This window comes from Athene cunicularia (assembly GCF_003259725.1).
Source record: "Athene cunicularia isolate RWA chromosome 15 unlocalized genomic scaffold, athCun1 chr15_part1, whole genome shotgun sequence".
In the NCBI taxonomy this organism is placed as follows: Eukaryota; Metazoa; Chordata; class Aves; order Strigiformes; family Strigidae; genus Athene; species Athene cunicularia.
In genome coordinates, this window is record NW_020799121.1 from 15,506,811 (window position 1) to 15,526,931 (window position 20,121).

The window sequence follows — 20,121 nt, forward strand, 5'->3', positions numbered from 1 at the left end:
CAGGAATGCCGGCTGCCAGCCCCTCCGCTGTGACCTGGGGCTGGTAGGGGCTGCTGCCGAAGAGCAGCCGGTGCCATGCGGGGGCTGTGGTGGGACTGGTCCGTGCCACGAGCCCTCCCCCGCCGAGGAGCTGGGGCTGGAGGTGCCCGTGGGGGGCTGCACATCCCTGGGGAGGGGGGACCCCCTGGCCCCTCATACCCCGGCTCTCGCCCAAGCTGGCCAGACGGCTGGTCTGACACCGCGAGGCCTCCCTGAAAAGAGAGATTGTTTCTCAAAAATAAATATTAAATAACTCTAAAATTTCAAATAATTCAGAGCTCTGCTATTTTCCATGCATTATGAAAATAAAATTGAGGGGAAAAGGTATGTAATACGTTTCCTATTTCCTGTTTCTGCAGCCCTGCGTGTGCCCTGGGGGATCAGCACAAGTGGAATTATCTATCCTCTGGCTGGGAGCGTTCATTTCGGGCCAAAAACACCAAAAAAGTATGAACTAATCCCTACATAGAGCTAGGGAAGTGTGGGATCGCAGGCCAAACGCTGAAAAATGAGGCAATTTTCCCCATTTCAAGAAGTGACTAAAATCCCTCTGCTGTTTTCAGCACAAGCGCATTCTGTTCCACCCCAAACCACTTCAAGAGCCGGATCGCCTCTCCCGAGAGCAGACAGCGAAGAGAAACCAGCGCACAATGCAGATACTGTCTCTCTCACCACAGCTTCTGGATGGAGAAGGGGGCACTTGGCGGATATTGTTTCACTTTCTCTGTGATGCTTGGAGCAGCTGGAAGAGTGGCATTAAATAAATTTAAAAGCATGGAATACCAGAGCAAGATCTTCTGGAAACTGATAAACTCATCACCGAAAGGGGGATTAGCGAGCACAGAAGGAGCCCTTCCCATGGCGGGGGGACGTGCTGGGGACACAGCTTGAGCCTTCCCGAGTGCCGCAAGCAGGACCAGCCCCACGGCCAAGGCGGGGGGGGAAGGAGCATCCCCTCCGTGCCAGGGCAACTCCACGGGGCTGCTCACAGTGGGTAGGGCCAGGCTGGGCAGCCCCCAGCGTCCCGGCAGCCTCACAGCCCGCTCGCCGCGGGGTTTGCCGAAGTGGCTCAGCGCACGGTGGGATCAGGCACATCCGCAGAGTCGCCCTGCGCAGGGCCGGCGACAGCCACGCTCGTGGCCGCGGCACCCACGGGGAGAGGCAGAGCAGCAGGACTGGGGGAAGGCAGAAAGCACCGATCCGTAAATACCTGCCAGCCAAAGGCAAGAGCCTGCACGAGATGCAAAAATTACAGGAATGCGATGGTCTGGTTTCGTAACATAAAAAAAGTCAAGAAACACGGCAGTCAAGATCGTCCCCAGCCACAGCTCCTGAGCGCTGGGTGAAGAGTGTTGGAACAGTTGGTGCTGGGAAGTCAGGGGCAAATCCAAGCCTTTGGACACACGTGCTCACACCCACTAAACCTCACGCTTGTGCATGCTGTGTGTGTCTGCTCTAACCACCCACCCGCAGGGGGGCTGGCCACACGTCCAGCAGCTCTTTCATTCTCAAATGCATCTTTCAGATTTCCAAAGACCAGGCAACACATACAAGGGTGTGCACGCTAACACACGATTTTTTGTCTGGTCCAGTTTACTGCACACTTAACCAGCAAAATCTATCTTTTTTTTAAACTTTAAGAGCAATGCAGTGGAGAAAGTCAATGTAGGAACCCACCTTTTTCATATTTCCTTCGTTCAGTGGTGCAACTTCATCAAAAATGATCCTGTTTTCAATGTACTTAAAAAAAACTCAACCAAACAACAAACTTTAGAAGCTGCTCAAGTTTCTTAGCATGAAAATTTTCAGCGTGCTCATCAGACTTGGAGTTCTTCCTCCAATTAACGGTGTTTTAGAGAAGGGGGACGTTCTCACCCTTTGTTTTTTTCATTCTTACTGATCCCTTCTAATAAAGCTTTACAGCACGGGAAGATGGTTGGCGAGACGGACCCTGAGCATGCCGAAGCACACGCCGCTCGACTTCACTGTGTGAGGTGTTTCTCCCTGCTGCGGGGCTCGGGCTGCTGCTCTGCCATAGCCCCGACACCCCCTGCCCCAAGCACAGCCGACCCCTCAGCGCCAGAGCAGAGCCCGCACCCCCCGGGCTGGCGCTGCCATGGCAGAGCTCGGGGACCTGCACCAACAACACCAAAAAAAAGAGATGAGAGAAACGATGGAAACGCAGAGCATGCTCAAACAGAGCTACACCCTCCCCCAGCCCCTTTTGCCCAGTCTCCCATTTTCTTATCCCTTTTTTCCTTCACTTTAATCTTCCCACTGAGGTACTTGGCTTGGAGAAAAGCTAGGTTCAGGCCAAGTTTCGAGGCTTTTCAGACTCCAGACTATTTTCTGTAGTCCTGTCTGAAGAAGAAGAGGGAAAAAAAAAAAAGTAGCTAAAGATTTTCCAGTGGGAAGAGAGTATTTTCTCTTCTCCCATAACTCAGACACAGCCAAAGGAATTTTTCTCAAGCTTGAAAACAATTCACCTTCAGGCAAACAACAAGCATGGAAAATTTAAGCCCAGCAGGTGAATGTTTGGGAAAATTTTTAGCCTATAGAAATTCTCATGTAACCTTAACTATAGGGGTCGCTGTATGGATTTAACCCTTATGCAGCACCCTCCTCCGCGGCTGCCTGCACCAGCTTTCCCAAAGACAGCTACCAGTATTGGCATGAGAAAATACGATCTGGAAAAAACCATGCACCCAACCCCGTGAAAGCAGCACGCAGCAGCTGAGACTTCGTGTGCCGGTTTCCCTGCCAAAGGTCGCCCGCCCCGGCTGGGCAGGCAGGGACCCCGGGCAGAGACCCCGGGCAGGCAGCAAAGGGCTTGGCAGCCACAGCACCCGGGACCACACAGGAATGTGCACAGGCCACAAATTCAGCTTTGCTTAGCAGCCCAGACTCGGTGTATATATTTAAGTTAATCAGAAACAACTGAACCACCAAGAGACTAATTTCACCGTAGTTAACTAGCCACTGCGGGACCATTGCAGGGAAGGCTGAAGCGCGTCCTCTCCGCCCGGTGATGTGAGCTACCGTCTGAGCAAACATCCCCAGAAAAAGCAAGCAAGCTAAACATTTCCTTGGCAGAGCAGTAACTCTGTGACCACGTGGCAGATCCACCATGTCCCCTTCCAGCTACACAGCACCGTCACTCAGCTGATTCTGAAAAATTAGGCTAAGAAAGATAAAGCTGCTTTCCTCCCCCGACTCCTTCCTCACGACATTCCTCTAGAAATACTCATCATTTTTAGCAGAGAGCATCCAACTTCTGCTTAGCTGACCGTACGCCAGAATGGCAAGGCCAGTTTCATCTGGAGATGTTCTGGTGCACTGGCCAAGAGGAAAGAGCACAGACTTTTGGACCCAGATCCTGGGAGAACCATTTACCAAGAAATGTGGCTTTGAGTCCCTCCAACAACCGCCCCTTCCCCTGTGCAGGAGCAGCTGCAGTGAATGACGATGTTTGGCCATAAAGAGGGAATTTCTCCACTGCTCAGAACTAACAATAACGAGTCATCTCTACACCCCTGCCCTGGGCTGCAGAGTCCCTTTGGGGGTGCGGGGCACCTGCGTGGGAAGCACCACGTGCCCTGAGGTCCCGCACGCTCCCGGATCCACCAGCCAGGGACAAGCCAGCCCAGAGGTCCCAGCTCTCGTCGTGGGACAGCCCACGGCGGGGACTCAGCAGAGCATCCCGGCCGTGCAGCCCACGGGGCGGATCGTGCCACTCGGCTGCCGGCCAGACCCTGACCCAGGCACGGGCACGGAGCCGCTTGGGAGCGAAGGCGCACGGCAAGGCGCTGCTTGGCACAGGGAGCCCACAGCCCACGAGCAGGCCACCTCCTCTGCTGGAGAATAAACAAACACAAGAGGTGATCGATGGTTCCCTTTGGAAAACACTAATCACTTGGCTGTAACGCATTTAGCAAGGCAGAGTGTGCATCAATCCCAGCAGCTGCCTTCAATCACAGCTGGGTTTAACTCAACCAGTTTAGGGGACTGCTATTAACCATCATCTGGTAGACAACATGCCCTTATTGTAGTAAACATTCATTTACAGCTGAAGGACAGCAGTGCTTCTCATTGTCTCCACATATTTGTGGTGCTCCAGCTGGTCCGGAGATGACTCGCTGAGCAGCAGTGGAAATGGTGGCTGAAGCACTGCCTGGGTGTAGTTACTGTTGGAAGGAGGAGGTATTTTGAAAATACCATGGCTGATATTTTTATACAATAGAGACATCATGTACGTAGGAGGCCTTTTTACATTTTAAAACATAAACTGAACCACCAAAGATAGAAGATGAACAAACCTACAAGCATATGAGAGTTTACGATCTCACAGATTTCTCTCCTCGGCGCCCTGGGGAGCGTTTGCAGGCAGCTCACGGGCAGGGACATCGCCTCATCTCGGCACGGAACGCTGGGGAGACGGAGACAAAAGCTGCTGCTTTCTGTTGTCCTCTCCCTCGAGCTCACCCTCACACTAGGGCACCAGAGCAGCGCAATGAGAGGAGACCTGCCCAAAGGGAACTAAAACCTGGGGTACCACTGTCTGGGGCTGGCAGCAGGCAGGTCAGCCCAGCGAGCTCCCACAGCACAGGCAGGCATGGGCAGAGGGGCACAGAGCATGTCTGTGCCCGAAGGCAGGGCTGCGGCCCACCCCGAGGACACCCAGGATCCTCTCTGCCCACCAGGACGGATGGCATCCTCGCTAAGGATGCCTGGCAGGGCCAGAAGAGGTTGTCTTTGGAAAGGCAAATAAATAAGAACCAAATGGGTGGGTGGCTACTTGGAGTGGGCTGGACTAGTGCTCCCAGGGTTTCAAATACATTGCACTTCAATTACAGCTCTTACCAATCAGGCAGTAATTACTGGTATCCTTCCTGCAGCCTACAATTGCCTAATCTTGTTATTTGAAAGCCATCAAGATTTAAACAGCTGGCGAGCTGTGCCTGCTTCTCAAAAAGGCATCACTTGACCCCGACGCGGTTTAATCCAAAAATTGTGTGTGACAAAGCGTGTCAGCGTCGCCTCTGCAGCTCCTCAGGCCGTTGCGGGTGACGCCCCTCACTGCTGCCCCCTCCCAGGCCGTGGGCACAAGATTTCACCCCAGCTTCCCCCTGCCCCTCCACTGGGTCTCCAGATTCTCCATGGCAAATCCCGCCCGGAGCCCCAGCGAGGAGCAGGGGTTTGGGCTGGAGGCCCCGGGGGGCTCCTCTGCCCCCCATCAACAGCCCCCGCGGGTGATGCGCTGTGCCCCTGCTGTCCCATGCGCTCCCGTCCAGAGCAGGTGCTGGCACCACCCGCCAGCACCGTCCTCATGCTGCCAGAGCGGCCAAAGCAGAGGGAAGAAACACGCTGCATGAAAATAACATTTCACAGGACAGTTTGGGAGGTTCTCCTGTGGGGATGCAGCACCTCCCTCTGCTCGCCTGGCCAGAGCCAGCCCCAGAGGGGACGCTTATCTTCATGTTCTCCAGAAGCAACCAGCTTCTGTACGTGCAACAGGCTCGGGCAGCAGATCACCAGAGTCAAAAATCTGCCTTTCAGCCATGTAAAAACGGATCAAGCTCTGGTATAGGAGACTTCTGTTACGAGAAGGGTCCCATTCCAATGAGCAGACCTGAGGTGGCTGGTGAGCCCACAAAGTGAGTCCAAGCGTGAACTGGTCTAACAGCTCTTAACGTGACTCTGCTTAAAGCTGCAGCAAGTGGGAGTTCTGGAAAATGGTCCTTTCCCTTTGGTCATATTTAAGAATTACTGCGTGGTGGAAATGCTGATTGCATCTCCACACCATGCTTCCTCGCATACTTTGTGACTTATCAGCCTGGGAAGCAGCTGAGGAGATGTTGTCAGCAGCATCCGTCTCCAAAGAGAGCCTGAAGAGATTGTGATAATACCGCATATACTTGGGGCTTTTATTTTCTGAGCATTCCCAATTACAGGGGGATAAGAAGTCTCCCAGCTAGGAATGTCACCTTGTGAGGAGAGGGGGATTTGGCGGTGCGGGGGCAGAGGGGAGCAGGTTGCCCTGGGGCTGCAGGGTCCGGGAGGCGACACTGCACCGGGGACCCTCCGCTGGCCCGGCCCCCGCGTTCGAGCAGTAATTCCGTGCAGGCCCCCGAGTGCTGCCGGACCCTCCAACAGCCCTGTCGCTGCCACCGCTGCCACCCCAGCCCGGCCGGCGAGCGCGAGCGGCAGAGTGTGCCTGCGCGTGCTCAGGGGTGCAGATTTTAGGGCCACCTCTCTGGATGTCTGAAAAGGGCAAGTTCAAGTGAGGGCAACCCTGGCCATGACGGGGGAGGCCGGGGAAGGTCCAGCCTGCCGCCTCGGTGCCTGCTCCATCCCTGCCCTGCGCGGGGCTGGTGCACGGGCCGGGGCAGCGGGCCGGCAGGGCAGGATCTGATTGCACCGTCCCGCGAAGGGACGGCAACCTCTGACAGCTGAGCACAGTAACCCTTTAATCCGTTGCAGAGCTCGTCTGTCAGAGCTCCAATGCCCACGGGGAGGTATCAGTAACAAAACGCAGGAAAGAGAAATGAGAGTGGAAAATGTTTGGCTTTTTGTCTCCTTACTCGCCAGAAACACAACTGCTCTTGTTTTGCTGGTGGGAGCGTTCCTCCGAGGCGGTGCCCGATGCCCCCGGTGCTGCTGCTCCCCGGCCGTGGGTGGGAGACCCCGGCCCCCAGGACCCTGCCGGGGGCTGCGACCGCCCTGAGCCCGCACCCACGGGGACAGCCCGGCTCGCTTCACTGCGGGCTGGGGCACTGCACCCCACCTGGCAAAGCCCCCAGCCTGCGGCGGCTCCAGAACACAGAAATCAGAGGAAGGAAGCGACAGAGCCGAGGGAAGGCGAAGGGAGGGGAGGGGACCCTATTTCTGAGCAATCTGAAGGAGCAACTGACATTTCCGTGGGGCCAGCGCGTTCCTCTGCCCAGCTCCTCGCCTAAAACAAGGCGAAACGCGCAGCTGTGAGGGGGCGAGTGGAGGCCGCGCGCTTCCCCCGCTTGTAATCTGCGGATTATAGCTTGTATAACGGGATTACTGGCGGCTGAGGAACGGCAGCGAGCGGGATCCAAATCACACAGCGAAACAGGAGAGAAACCTGGAAGAACGTCTCGCACAGTACGAGTGCAAATACGTCCTCGCAAGACCACATTTGTATTTTAATATCAAGTTTTCTGTAATGCAGAACATACTTATGGCCCAGCTCCCTTGCTGGGCAGCTGCTGGGTTTCAGCGTGGAGGAATTGGCAAAATCTTTTCACCAGGTGAAATAAATAGAGTGCTGGGCCCCAGATAGGATTACGGTTTGTTTTCTTTAGGTGTATAGAATCCGCAGGAAAGCTGAGCCCAAACGGAAACTCAACTCCTAAAGAATTTGGCCTATACTGGCCAGCTCCTGTCTGCCTGCCAGGCATGCTCTCCTTGCCTTGTATTTTGCTCTTTATCTTTTAAGAGGCTTTGTTAGCAACGTATCAAGCTATTCTTTGTGTGCCTAGAGGACAGGGGGCTTCTTTTCAAATTATGTGAGGATGATAAAGTTACAGGGTTTTACCTGGAGAACTGTGATGAGAAAGTTCTCCTGGGCATTTCCAGGAACACCCCCCCCACAGCCAAGCCCCCCTGAACTCCATTCCCAGCATTTTCAAAACAAGCCAGGGTGGCTGAGCATGGCTGGGGAGAGAAGTGCAACCTGGCAGCACCTCTCCCATCTCTGAATCCTATTTTCTGTTGCTAACATGTTTTCCTCCTCGCTGATTTTATCATTTGTCCCAACAGGCTTGCGAAAGTCCCGCAGTATCTGACGGAGGGAGGGAGCGTACGAGGGGCACGTTGCACAGCAGCTTCCAGTCAGCGCTGCCTTCTGCCCCTGCCCAAACACCCGCGGCGGCAGGACTCTGGGCAAGGGTGGGACGCAAATTAACACCAGAGACCAGCACAGCCCCAGCAAGGCGAAGGCTTGCATCCAGGCGTTTGCTGCACTTCTCTGCTCTCCTGCCTCCCTTTGTTTCTCGGGTGAGCAGCATTCGGAGGAAAAGCCTTGGCCAGCACACGCTGGAGCCTCCAGGCAGCTGCCTCCTCCCAACCGGGCTGGGGGAGCAGCCCCAGACAGACCCGCTCCGGAGGAGACGCGGCCCCGTCCCACCGGGGCGATGGCATCGCTTCCACTGGCACGGAGCAGCGAGCGCAGAGCCTGGCTGGAGTCCGCCCGCAATGACACTTCATGCAGTAAAGTGTCTTCTGGGGGCCCAGAGCAAAGGGGACCACTAGATGTGCCCTGGCACGGGCATGGGGGCGCTCAGTCAGTGCCCGGCACGAGGTGAAATGTCCTTCCAAGTGCAAGGAGAGTCACGTCCCGGGCCCTGGCCCATCCGCTGCCCCCACCCTGGCTCAGCCCCCTCGGGCAGCCCCACCTGTGTCCCAGGCACCTCCGATGGGCGAACAGCATCCCACCCTCCGGAGTAACGCGCCGGAAAATCCTGGGCCTGCGCAGGACTTCTAGATCTACTACTCCAGTGAGACAGCAACACACATTTTAAAGCACGAAAAACTGTTTAGCTGTGCACTTCTCTCGACTGGATGAAAGACCTTGTGCCTGCAGCTCAGTCCGAGGGGCAACGCTGGGCACAGAGGACTTGCAGCAGGCTCTTCCGCTCTCACAGCCCGGGAGCTGCCCTTGCTCGTCTTGATTAAAATACAGTCTTAAAATTCTTGTGGAAATATCATGGGGAATCTTGCACTGAAAATACATACAGTTCACTGTACAACTGCTTGCACTCCAGTAGTTAATGCAGAGCTTATTTTTCCACCTTGTGAGTGATACGTTCTTCACCCAGATACCTTTTATTTGGCTGTGGAAGGCAGCATCTTGTTTAGTTTGAGAAAATAGGGGAGGTAGAGTGACCTAACCAATGTAAGACATAAGTCTCCAACAGTAACGCAGACCACAGTGGTCTGAATTTTCTTCAGATGTTGGCTACAGGAGCAGTAATATGTGTCAGCCCCCACCAAAACTATCCCGAGGGGGTTGACTTTCTCTCCAGACACTGCAACAGCGGCTGAAAATCGGGTCTGCAACTTCAGCAGCCCAGATCTCCACTGCAGCCAACCCTGGGTGGGTGTGAAAGGAGGCTCTGAAGAGTAAAACAGGGTTTATTTTAGATCTTTCTACACCTTCCCTGCCCCTGGGAAGTCAAGGCGGCTCCATGCACACCGGGCTGTCCCCGCACAGCCGGGCTGCGGGCGGCAGATCCCGAAGGCGAGGAGGGATGGTGGGAGCAGAGCTCATCCCTCAGCTTCACCACCTGGGCAAAACATTCAGAGAGCTGCAGAGACACGCTCAGAGCTGCCTTAGGGAGGACGAGCATGGCCGAGCTCCTGTTGCTAATTACACCCACCCGGAGCCCTAGGACTCCTCAGGTGAGTCCCGCGCAGAACAAAGGAGCCCTTGTGAGGAGCAGGCTCGGCGTGTGATCCCCAGCCGGGCAGGGCCGGGCTCCTCGGCGGCTCTGCCCCACGCTCCCCGCGAGGCCAGAGGAGCTCCCGGCCTCCTGCCACGCAGCCCCCGCCGCGCAGCCCGTAGGGCTGGGGCCCCGTCAGGAGGGGGATGTTTGTAACGGGAAAGCAAATGTTTCTGTTGTCCTTTTGCCCATAATTACTGCTTCACTTTTGCTGAAAAATTCACAGAAATCTGACCATGACCTGGCCTAAAAACTATCAATCCTGGAGCTGTTGATTCACAGCTTTACAAACATCTGCAACCTGCAGATAATGACAGGAACTGGCTTTGCACCATCGAGAGTAAGCCAGGGAGGCTGCCGCTCCCCAGGCGAGGGCAGCGGGCTGGTTTGCCACGAGTTACCTGCTGGCAGGGTGGAGGGGGAGTTCTCTATAAAATGAAAAGATCAGTATTTGTTTGACATTCAGAAAATTCTCCCAGCCTCTGCCTGCTGCAGTTACAAATCAGAGCAATTCCTTATTTGAGCACCATCAATGCTTTTCTCTAAGAAGACTTCGGACTTTTTAAACACGCCGCCCACCTTCTGCCCCACAGAGACTCCTTTCCAATATTAAAGCGTCAAAGTCACACATGTGCGCTAACAGGGGAAACACCAGGTCTGGGCTCGTGGTAGCTGTCCACCTAAGGACACAGAACCGTGGCCTCCTCTGCCACAGCGGCCGCTGAAAACCACTGTCCCAAGTGGGAAATGCTGGCGGGTGACCAGTGTAGGAAAGGGTTCCCCACAGCTACTGACAGCCCGCTTTGGGCTGGCACGTCGTGTGCCCCGTCAGCACAGCCCCACTGCCCTCTGCCAGGCCCACGTGCATCTGCAAACGCAGCCTGTGGGACTCCAGCGACAGGGCTGTGAGGGCCACGAGCCTGTCGGTGCCTGAGCGCACCAAATCCACACAGAAATGGTCGGATCATGATATCACAGGGAACGCTCGCCAAACCAGCTGAAATCATTCAAACATTCAGAGCGCGCTTGGAGGGGGGGGCAGGGGGGGAACCTTCTGTTCTAAATATATTCCTTTGAAGGCAGCTTGTTATTTAAACAACTATTGCAAAACAGGGTTTACATGGAGCTGCTCTAAACTGCAGAGGGAGGGAAAGCTGGTTGTGGGCACACAGTCACCACCCAGGTATTTTAATTGCAGATCCCAGCATGTTTTATAGATGTCTAGAGAGTATCTTTTTACGTGGGCTCCAAGGATTACAATAAGATCCATCATGTTTTATATGAACCTAGTGACAGTACGTAAGTCCCACCCTGACGATGCCTAAGATGGGAGGAGACCGTGTAACAGCCCATCCACGGCGCCAGGAATGGTTCCAGGCCTCTCCACGCAGGCCCCAGCTCCCAGGGGAGTTCAGGCGAGCAGAGCAGCCGCAGGGCCATGTCTCCGGATGCGCTGTCTCTCGACGCCAGCCTGCCTTGGCACCCCTGCTCCGGGCAGAGCCCTCCAGGGCCGGGGAGCCTGCAGCAGCCCAGCCTCCGGATCCCAAAGCGGAAGGACAGGCTGCACCTCCGTTCCTGAGGGGCTCCAGCGCCCGCGGACGGTGCAGTAAGGTAACGTGGGATTCCCGCGGCTTTCCGGAAGCCAGGCACTCGCCTCTACCACGTCGGCAGCAGGAGCTGGCAGAGAGCTGGAGCGGCTGGGCAGCGCCTGGCATCCCTTCCCATGGGCACCCAGACGGGCCTGGGCCTGGGCCTGCGCCCGAGGCTGAGCTCCTGGGACAGCCCCCTGCCCCCCGGGAGCCCCCACAAAAGGGACGTGCCTCCGGCTGACTGGTCTTCCTAGAGCCCCTGGGTGCCGCGGGCAGGACCAGCGCTGGGAAGGTGCCAGCCCTGCCAGCCCCGCAGCGGCTCCTCTCTCCGTGCTGCATCCGCGCTGGCACCACGTTCCCTGCGGAGCGATGACTGCCCGTCTGCGCAGTGCCCCGACTCCTCCAGACCTTGCAGCATCCCATACAAACAGGCCACGGTTCCATGCCTTCCGGCTTTGGGGCTCAAAAACTCCCTTATATGAGGAAAAAGCAAGGGCAGGGCTAAGAGACAGTCTGACCGGAGGCACGGGGTTGTCCCCGCACGCCTGTGCATCTCGCCAGCCGGCGCAAGGGAAGAGCTGCTGCGAGCCGCTGGCCGTCCCCCTTCCAGCCCTGCAAGAGTGTTGCTTGTGCACATCGCCAGGCTTCAGCTCAGCTTTCGTTTCGTTGTCAGTACAAATAGGGGAGTCCCAAGCGTGTCCGCAGCCCGAATGCGAGATTCCCAGTGGCAGCCGGCCCAGCAGTCAGCAGGGGCAGCATGTCCCATTTGGCCTGACATGACCAGTGCATAAACGCTGCAACCTGCTACAGCACTTATTCCAGAAATCCCAGGGGTGCCATCTTTCCTGAAAAGTATGTCAGTCTGTGCTCAGACACAGGTCTTGCTTCCTGCCTCAGAAAGCTTAAACAGAGGAGGTGGCAGGTCCACCGTGCCTCTGCCGGTCTCAGCAGCCGTGCACGGCGTTATTCTTTGGAGGGAGGCCGCGCCCTTTGTGGACTCGTACATCCATAAATTCCCACTCGAGGGTACCTCACTGTGCCTTTCAAGTGCAGCACTGCCGAGGGGAGAGAAGCCCTTCCGAAGCACGCCGGGTGGGAACCGTGGCATTAGCAATCACTCTGACAGCAGCACGGGCACGGGGACACAAAGGCACTCGACTGCCAGCAACAGCATGATGGCTGCATACGTGACGTGAGTGCTAAAGGAAGACGACTGTTGCTCCTGTGAAAACACTGGCCCGAATATCCCCCTTTTCTGATGACCTCTGTCTTGACACGAGGGGCAACGTTTGGGCAAATTCAAATCTAAGCTTGAGCTCACCGAGCTCTTCCTAAGCTCTCTGTCCTTGTGAGTGCTCACCGGAGCTGGTCTGTTGTTAGAAATGCCCACAGCAAATGACCTGCCAGCCCCTCGCTGAGCTCAGCTCCCGAGCTGGGATTTGCTTTGGCGGAAGCAGCACCCTCAGCCAGCCCTGCAGTGTAAGTGAGGGCAACCTCGGGGCCACCAAATGCAACCGGAGGGCAGGTGGAGGGGGACTGCCCTGCCCAGCCACCGCCGACGCTCCTCTGGCAGCGCGGTAGCCGGAGCAGGGCGTTACTTCGTGGGCTCCTGCCCTGGAAAGCAGGGATTCACCTGCCGTGCCGGAAAGCCAGAGGGACAACACCCAGCTGCAGGCACGGAGGGGCCGCCACTCCGCCCCAGCCCTTACACAGGGCAGCTCCTGCCCCGGAGGACGGGGCACGGACCCTGCTTCTCTTTGCCAGGACAGGGGCTCCTGTCACCTTTGCAGTAAAGTGCCTGAGGACAAGAGGGCTGGAAAAGCCCCAAGCCTCCCTGGCACCTGTGTATAGAGAGTACAATAAACAAGGACACAGCCTCCAGGGCAGCCACAAACACAGGCAAAACAAGAAAGTGTTCATGTACCAGTACAAAAGCATCATAAATACTCTCCCACTGCCAAAAGACCTCTTCAGTCTTTTACTAAATCTCATCACAGAACAATTTACAAGCCAATAATGCTGAACAACTCCATTCCAAACTCTGTGTTAAGCTTTATTTCAGGCTTTCACACTTTATCATGTTAGCACCTCCCGGGCTGGCACTGGACTAACACATGCCAAGTTGAGAAAGGGAAGTAATGGAGTGGGGCTTGTCTCTGTGTCTGAAAGTCCTCCAGTCAGGAAAAAACACACTCTCAGAGGCACCCAACCTGCAGGGTGGGCTTTGTGTCCCCTCCCCAAATGAATGCCTCGTGCGGAGACCTCTGACCACATAATCCTTAACCATTTTCCCCTAAAATGCATCTCCTCAGTAAAAGCTCCATCCTGGGCAGCATCTGTTCTTGCAGGTACACCCAGGCCCCAGCCTCTGACTGTCGAAGGCCTTGCACGTTCAGGGAAAGCTGGGTGTTCTGATGGCCACCGCACTGAGACCCCCTGCGTGCCTGCACCCTGCCGACAGAGCCCACCCCACTGCAAGCCTCACACCTCCCTCGGGAGACCCGCGTAACCCTGGGCCTGTATCAGCAACAGTCACTGACCAAGGATCTAAATACACAGGAACTGATGTGCCGTGGATCGTGGAAAAGCACCCTCACAGACCGAGTTTGAGAAGGGAACTTAATGTAATTATCTTAAATTAATAAGAGGAGAACATTCCTCTTTGGAGGTCATCTCCATGAATTAATGCAATCCTATTCTGCTCTAATGTAATTGTGTAAGCTTGTGTCTCCCATCCAAGAGCTGGGGCTCATTACAAGAACAATACAACTCCCTTACGTTCAGTGTCAAGGCACCCGTATCCTGATACCCAAGAGCTGGACGACATGGCTTGCAAATTTTCAGTAAACAATGAGGAGATGTAAAAGGAGATGGAGGATCCCCCGGGGAGGCTTGGCAGGGTCTTTCTGTGAGCTGAGCGGCGAGGTGCAGCCTGTCCCAGGGCTGGCGCTCAGTTCTGCCCTGCCCCTGCCTCTGCTCTGCCCCTGCCTCTGCCCAGCCGGGGCGGCCCTGGGGTCCCCCTGCCAGGCAATGCTTACAGCCATCCCCGGGGGTCTGCCCTGAGAGAACGTGTTACCAATGGCTGCTTAATTCAAATTGCAGCTTCTTTAGAAAATACTTCTACAAACATTGACACTCCAAAAAAAAGCTCTCTTTAGCCTTTTATAAGCTAGGAGTTTATTTTGTTAATATTTTTCTGCATGGCGTGTTTCAAATGAGAACATTCTGAAAGTAAATTGGCAGAGTATTTATTGCTGTTTATTTCTAAGCAGCTATAAGCCAATAATAATAGCGAATCCTCTTCAAGTGAAAACTAAATTCCTTTCGGTTAAAATGCTCAGTGCAAAGTCTGAAGCTGCGTTTTGTCAAGCAGATGCAGAGTGTCACCTTATAACGCCCATGCTAATGCAGTAATAGGATTGGAGCTGCGGCTAGCTACCCAGATCATTACGATAATCCTGGCCTAGAGAAAACAATTCTGCACTAAGCATTACCGCTCTGGAGAGAGTCCATTCCCCGGCTGGCCCCGCCGCCTCCGCTGCAGGCACACGCAGACACATATACACAAACACGCTGGGGTTAGCACTTAATCCTCTAACTGCCCACGAATGCCACAAGTATTCAGCAAAACAGAGGCCTGGATCCCCCCGCCGAGCCCTGACTCGCTGGGAAACCTCAGGCGCGGTTCTGCCCCATTGCTCCCCGTGAGCCGGGGATGCTGCAGGCTGGTGCATGCGCCAAAACCACCCCTGCCCGCGGCTGGGCCGGGCAGACCCGCACAGCGCAGGCACCACCGTGGCACCGAGTCCCCCGAGCCCGTCCCACGGGGCTGAGGGGCGACCGGGTTTGGTCCCGGGTGGCATGGAGGGAAAGCCAGATGGCAGTCAGGGACCAGCTGAACTGGACCCAGCTGCAAGGGATAACAGCACTGGATCTCCCCCTTGAGGGGGAGCGTTTGGGAGTGGGTTAGGCTGGGCTCAGCTCTCTGGGTGGGGGCTGATACCTCGGCCTTGAGGGTGCTCCCGGGTACAAGGTAGCGCTGAGCACGGTCTGGAGACATGTCCCTGGGAGCCGAGCGGGTGCCTGCAGGCAGCAGGACCTTACAGGTACGAACTGTCTCCTTCGGGGCTGCTGCCCAAAGGCTGCGCTCTCAGAAGCACAGACCAGGGTCTGCAGTGAAAGTCCCCAGGAACTGTTGAGGATTTTGTTTATTCCTCCTGGAAAGTTCCCGCAGCTCAGGGCAGTGGCGATGAGTCTGGGATCCGAGAGACTCCTCAATCCCCCGGGAGGTTTCTCTGTCCCCGCTGGTGGAGCAGCCAGCCCAGGCTCCCCGGGAGAGCCCAAGTATCTCAGACACCCACCCACTCGACTGGCAGTTGTTTTCCTCCAGAAGTGCACCCAGATCCTGGATTTGCTAATGGTTTTTACTGGCTTTTCCCTTGAATTGGGCAGCATCTCTGCATCACCACACCAACACAAGCCACTTGTACCGACTGGGAAAGGTGCTGAGCCAGTCATGGGACCGAGCCCAGGGCTACAAGAACCAAGATTTTCCTGCCTCGGGAGGCAGAGCCTGGCCATCTCCTGGCAGCAGAGGACAGGGCAGCGAGCACCCCCGTGCCGGCTGGCTGCCAGAGTGGGTCCTGCCAGGCCCCACAGCTCTGCCCCAGCCTGCCAAGAGAGATGACCCCTTCTCAGCCACACAAAGCTAAGCAAACAGGCAGCCAAACCACAGGCTTCAGCTTTGGTTTGACCTGCGGTGATTAGGAACAGGGCTGGTGATAGTGGTTTGTGTGCAGAGGAAGGAGCAAAGTAACTCGTGAGCAATCTAGAGGGTCTGGCAGCTGCTGGCACAAGCCAGTGAGATGCGAAGCACCGCTCCGCGCTTCCCCAGTCGCGCACCCAGCAAGGCTGCTCCTACGAAACATGAAGGTTAAGAAAGGAAGGATGCCAAACCGCTAACAAAACAAACCCTGCTGGTGCAAGGAATCCCAGAAGCGTCTGGAATTCGCTTGTGAAGCTGGGCAGCCCCTGCTGCCCATCTGCTTTGGTCTCTCCATTCACACACTCCTTTTCTCATCATTTTACAAATTAAAGATTGCACCAGTTTGTTCGCAGGTCTGCAGCGAGTGCAGGGAGGTGGCTCATGACCGAGGTGATTCCCTTGGCTCTGAGCGGAGCCTGGTTTGTGCCTCCCGCGTCTCATCCAGGGAAGGCTGGCTTTCCCTGGAAGACTGAGGGAACACACCTGCCGGGGGGGGAACCTTGCAACGCCACAGATTCAAGGCTGTTCCAGATCCACGGCCCAACGCTGGGGACACAGACCGCGGGGGCAGCTCTACCCTGGGCTGTTTGTGCAAGCCACTTTCTGGAAAAGAAAGGGTAAGTTTCTATGAAGAAAGCGTTCCAGCTGCTGACACACGGCACTATTACTAAAACTGGAAAGCATAGTGCTTGTATGATCACCCTTTATCTTTATTGCTTCCTCAAAGAGTGAAAAAACTTGATTAAACTCATTTTTAACGTCGCCACTGGAGTCTGTGGGAGTCTTCCCCGCTCCTGCCAGACCTAGACGAGCTGCAGTTTCCCTCCTGTCTGAAGGAGAAAGGCAAAGGACCAGACGTCCACGACAGTGGAATTCCCTCAGTGCTCCGCACGGCCAGAGCTGGGCAATGCCGGGTTTGACCCCGCGCCCCCAGAGCCGCCGTCCCCGCGAGCCCCAAGGCTGGGCACTGAGCCCAGCTCCGGCTCTGCGTCCCCCTCACGCAGGAGGAGCCGCCAGCAGACACTGGGGTTCCTGTGAACGCTGCCGCACTCCTGAGGTGGTGCCTGGCCTTGGGGGGTGCCAGTCCCACACCGGCACCCTGCCAGTCCTGCTGGGAGCACCCCTGGGCCCTTGTTCCCACAGCTGTCCCCTCACATGGCCCACGGACTCCCCTCGGCACCGCGAGTCTTTACTGGTCACACGTAGGTGTTAGAGCGCGGCAGGGAAAGGCCTGGGAGCTTTCCAAGCGTGGGGCTGCGATCGCAGGGCTGGGGGCAGGGCAGCCAGCGGCGTCGGAGAGGGTCTCCTTGGGCCTGGGGAACATCAAACCCCCTCCAAAACACTTCCATGTGCGCCTTCCCGCTCCCTGCACGTCAGTCATGCTTTATTAATCCATTGGCCGGCATGAACGTTGCTGTCCCCACAAGTGTTCTTTCATGTTTGCCTACAATCTCAATGTCATCGCACAAAATCAAGAGTAATTATGAACAGACACCAGCCCCTGGCTCCCCCTCCCCCTCGTGACTGCTCCTCAACATCTGGTTTCCACAACCGCTCTCGGGGGTGCTCGAGCCGCAGCTTTGGCGCACAGGCCCCTGGAGCAGCTCTGCTGAGAATTAACCTCTGCTCCTCATTCCCTCCCTCCTCCCCATAATTTTTCATTTTGATCCGTGATCAGCGTTGAGCAGGTTTTAATCCCCCAGCCCGCCGTTCCTGACGGGCTCATCCCGGGCCTTCTGGCAGCACAGAGACAGTTCACCGGCCCTTCGGAGGGACCCTGAATCTGCCCCGGCCCGCAGCAAACCCCCTCTGTCCCGTGTCCTGGCGTCCTGTGCCATCCCCATTTCCACCCCAAATCCTGGTGCCGGGATACCTGCGCAGCCTCTGGCTGCAGGGCTGGGGGAGACACCTACCACCACGCCCATACGAAGAGGATTTATCCACCGTCCTTCCGCTGAGTCTTTCCATTTGGATCAACCCGCTGCCACACCGAGCCAGAAAGATTCTGATCGGATCGCCCTGTTCACTCCCTGCACCAGTTGTCGCTTCCACCCTCCTCCCAAGGAAGCCCCCCGGAAGCCCCCGCGCAGCTGGGCACGTGTCCCAGAGCTGTTCTACTTCACCGCAGGCAGTGTCCCCCTCCCGCAGTACCGGTTACCAGCCCCCAGCTGGAGAAGGCTGGAGGCACTGGGCGCTCCTGGAGCAGTTTGAAACTGCTCAGGTTCCCGTTTGCACTAAAGGCCAAACAGGTGCTGGCGACCAAGCGAACCGGGCACCATCCCGGCCCCTCGGAACGGATTCCTCTGCCGCACGCTCCGATGGCTGCTTGGCCACCCGACAGCCCGCAGTTATGCAAACAGCCCGATTCACATGGTCCTTATTACGGGCAGAAGATGTGCCGTAATCCTGTAATTTTTGCCAAGGCCTGAAACTTGCTGCATCAGCTTTCTGGGCCCCTCGTGCAGAGGAGTTTCCTTTATGGCCCTTTTAGGCGGGAGGGGGCTCTGAGGGGTCCCTGGCGGCAGGGCCGTGGCTGCCTTCGGGAAGGCGTCACCAGGAGCCCCAAGTGTCTCCTGTGGATGCTCAGCCTGGGGGAGCGCTCAGAGAGGCCCTGGCTGCGCTGCCACCATCCCCCCAAACCCCTCCCGGGCACTCCCAGACCCACTAGTCCAGGCGTACCTTGCCACCAGCAGTGGGGAGGTTGCCGCAGGGCCGTTGCCGCGGGGCCGAGGGCCATGCCAGATGCGTTGCTCACACCCGCGTTTCCCCGCGTCGGAGCTGTGCATGGCCACCCCACCACAACCCAGGAGCTGCCGCAGCACCAAAAAAACAGCCTGATAATTACAACTTTTGTAAAGAAAGCCACTGCTCCACATCTCAGCAGCCCAGACCCAGCGGCAAGGTCGCTGCTCCACTGGTACAGTCATTTCTCTTGCCAGCCAGAGGACACAATCTGCTGCCACTCTTCTCCCAGGAAAGGGCTTTCAGGCCCCTCTGCCTGTACAGTTCAGAGGGGCAGCTGCAGGCAACATGCCCCGCGCTCGGTGCTCTCCATGGGCACCACTGTCTTTCATGGGACTGGGAAATATGGGTCGCGTTTAAAGTGAAGGGAGAAAAGGGGAAAAAATCTATTAGACATCATACATTTAACCAGTTCTGACTTGACCAGAATCCAATAAAATGCAGTTCATACAACATTTTTATTGCTAATTGGTTTGACTGTTAAAATTTAAATGCATGAAGTTACTTTAATGACAGACAGAGTGGACCTTGTTAACCTTTAAAAGGGTCTTAATTAATTTATATACCTCCTAAAATGCTCTGCACTTCTCCCTCCAGTGCATGGCCCTTGCTGTCTTGGCTGCTGTCCTGCGCAGCCCCCGCCACTGCCCGGCTGCAGAGCCGCTCTCCTTGTCAAACACAAACCGGGGCAGATGCGGGGGCCACCAATGCGTGGCCAGCACTGGCTGGGGCAGAGGCACCCCTGCGGGTGAACAGCCGGTGCGGGGGTCCGGGCATGTTTATGGAGAAGGGGCTGTTAAAGCCGTCGGTGTGTAACTCGGGTCCCTGTTACCTGGGGCCAGGTGCGGCGAGCGGAGGCCTTGGGGCAGGCGAGGCTCTGCCGCGGCTCCGGCTGCGTCCTGGGACCCCGGTGTGGCCCTGGGACCCCTGCCCACACGGGTCCCCTGTGTTACACGTTGCCAAACATTTTCTATTTAAATGCAAATTTTGACTTTTCTCTCAGCAGCTCCAGAAAGTTTTTCACACCGGAATGAGGGTCACGATAATAATTTATCCACAGGCCTCTTTCTACAATTACTATTTGTACAAGAGAAGTGTTGATACTTGGGTGGCTCGGGGAGGACTGCTGCAGCAGAGCCCAGCAGCTGAGAGAAGGGACAGGGCACGGCTGTGGCAGCGTCCGGCCCTGTTTGCTTCCCTGGAACAACCTCAACACATGATGCCGCTGGGAAAGAGCCCAGGGTCTGCAGGACCCGCGAGGCCAAGCGTGCTGTTTGCTGTTGATGGGGGCTGAGTCCCCAGCTTTGGCAGAGCTGCCGGGCAGGGGCAATGCTGCGCCGCAGCCCATGGACGGGCTCTGCCGGCCACGTGCGCATGGGGGGCACCCCTCCTCGTCGAGGCTTGGCGAGGTGCCTGTCCGCTCGCCTCCACGCTGACTGACACACACTGTCAGGTACCTGAACTGTGGCACGCTACGTTTGTCAGTCTCTGGGAATCTGTCTGACATCCCTTTGTA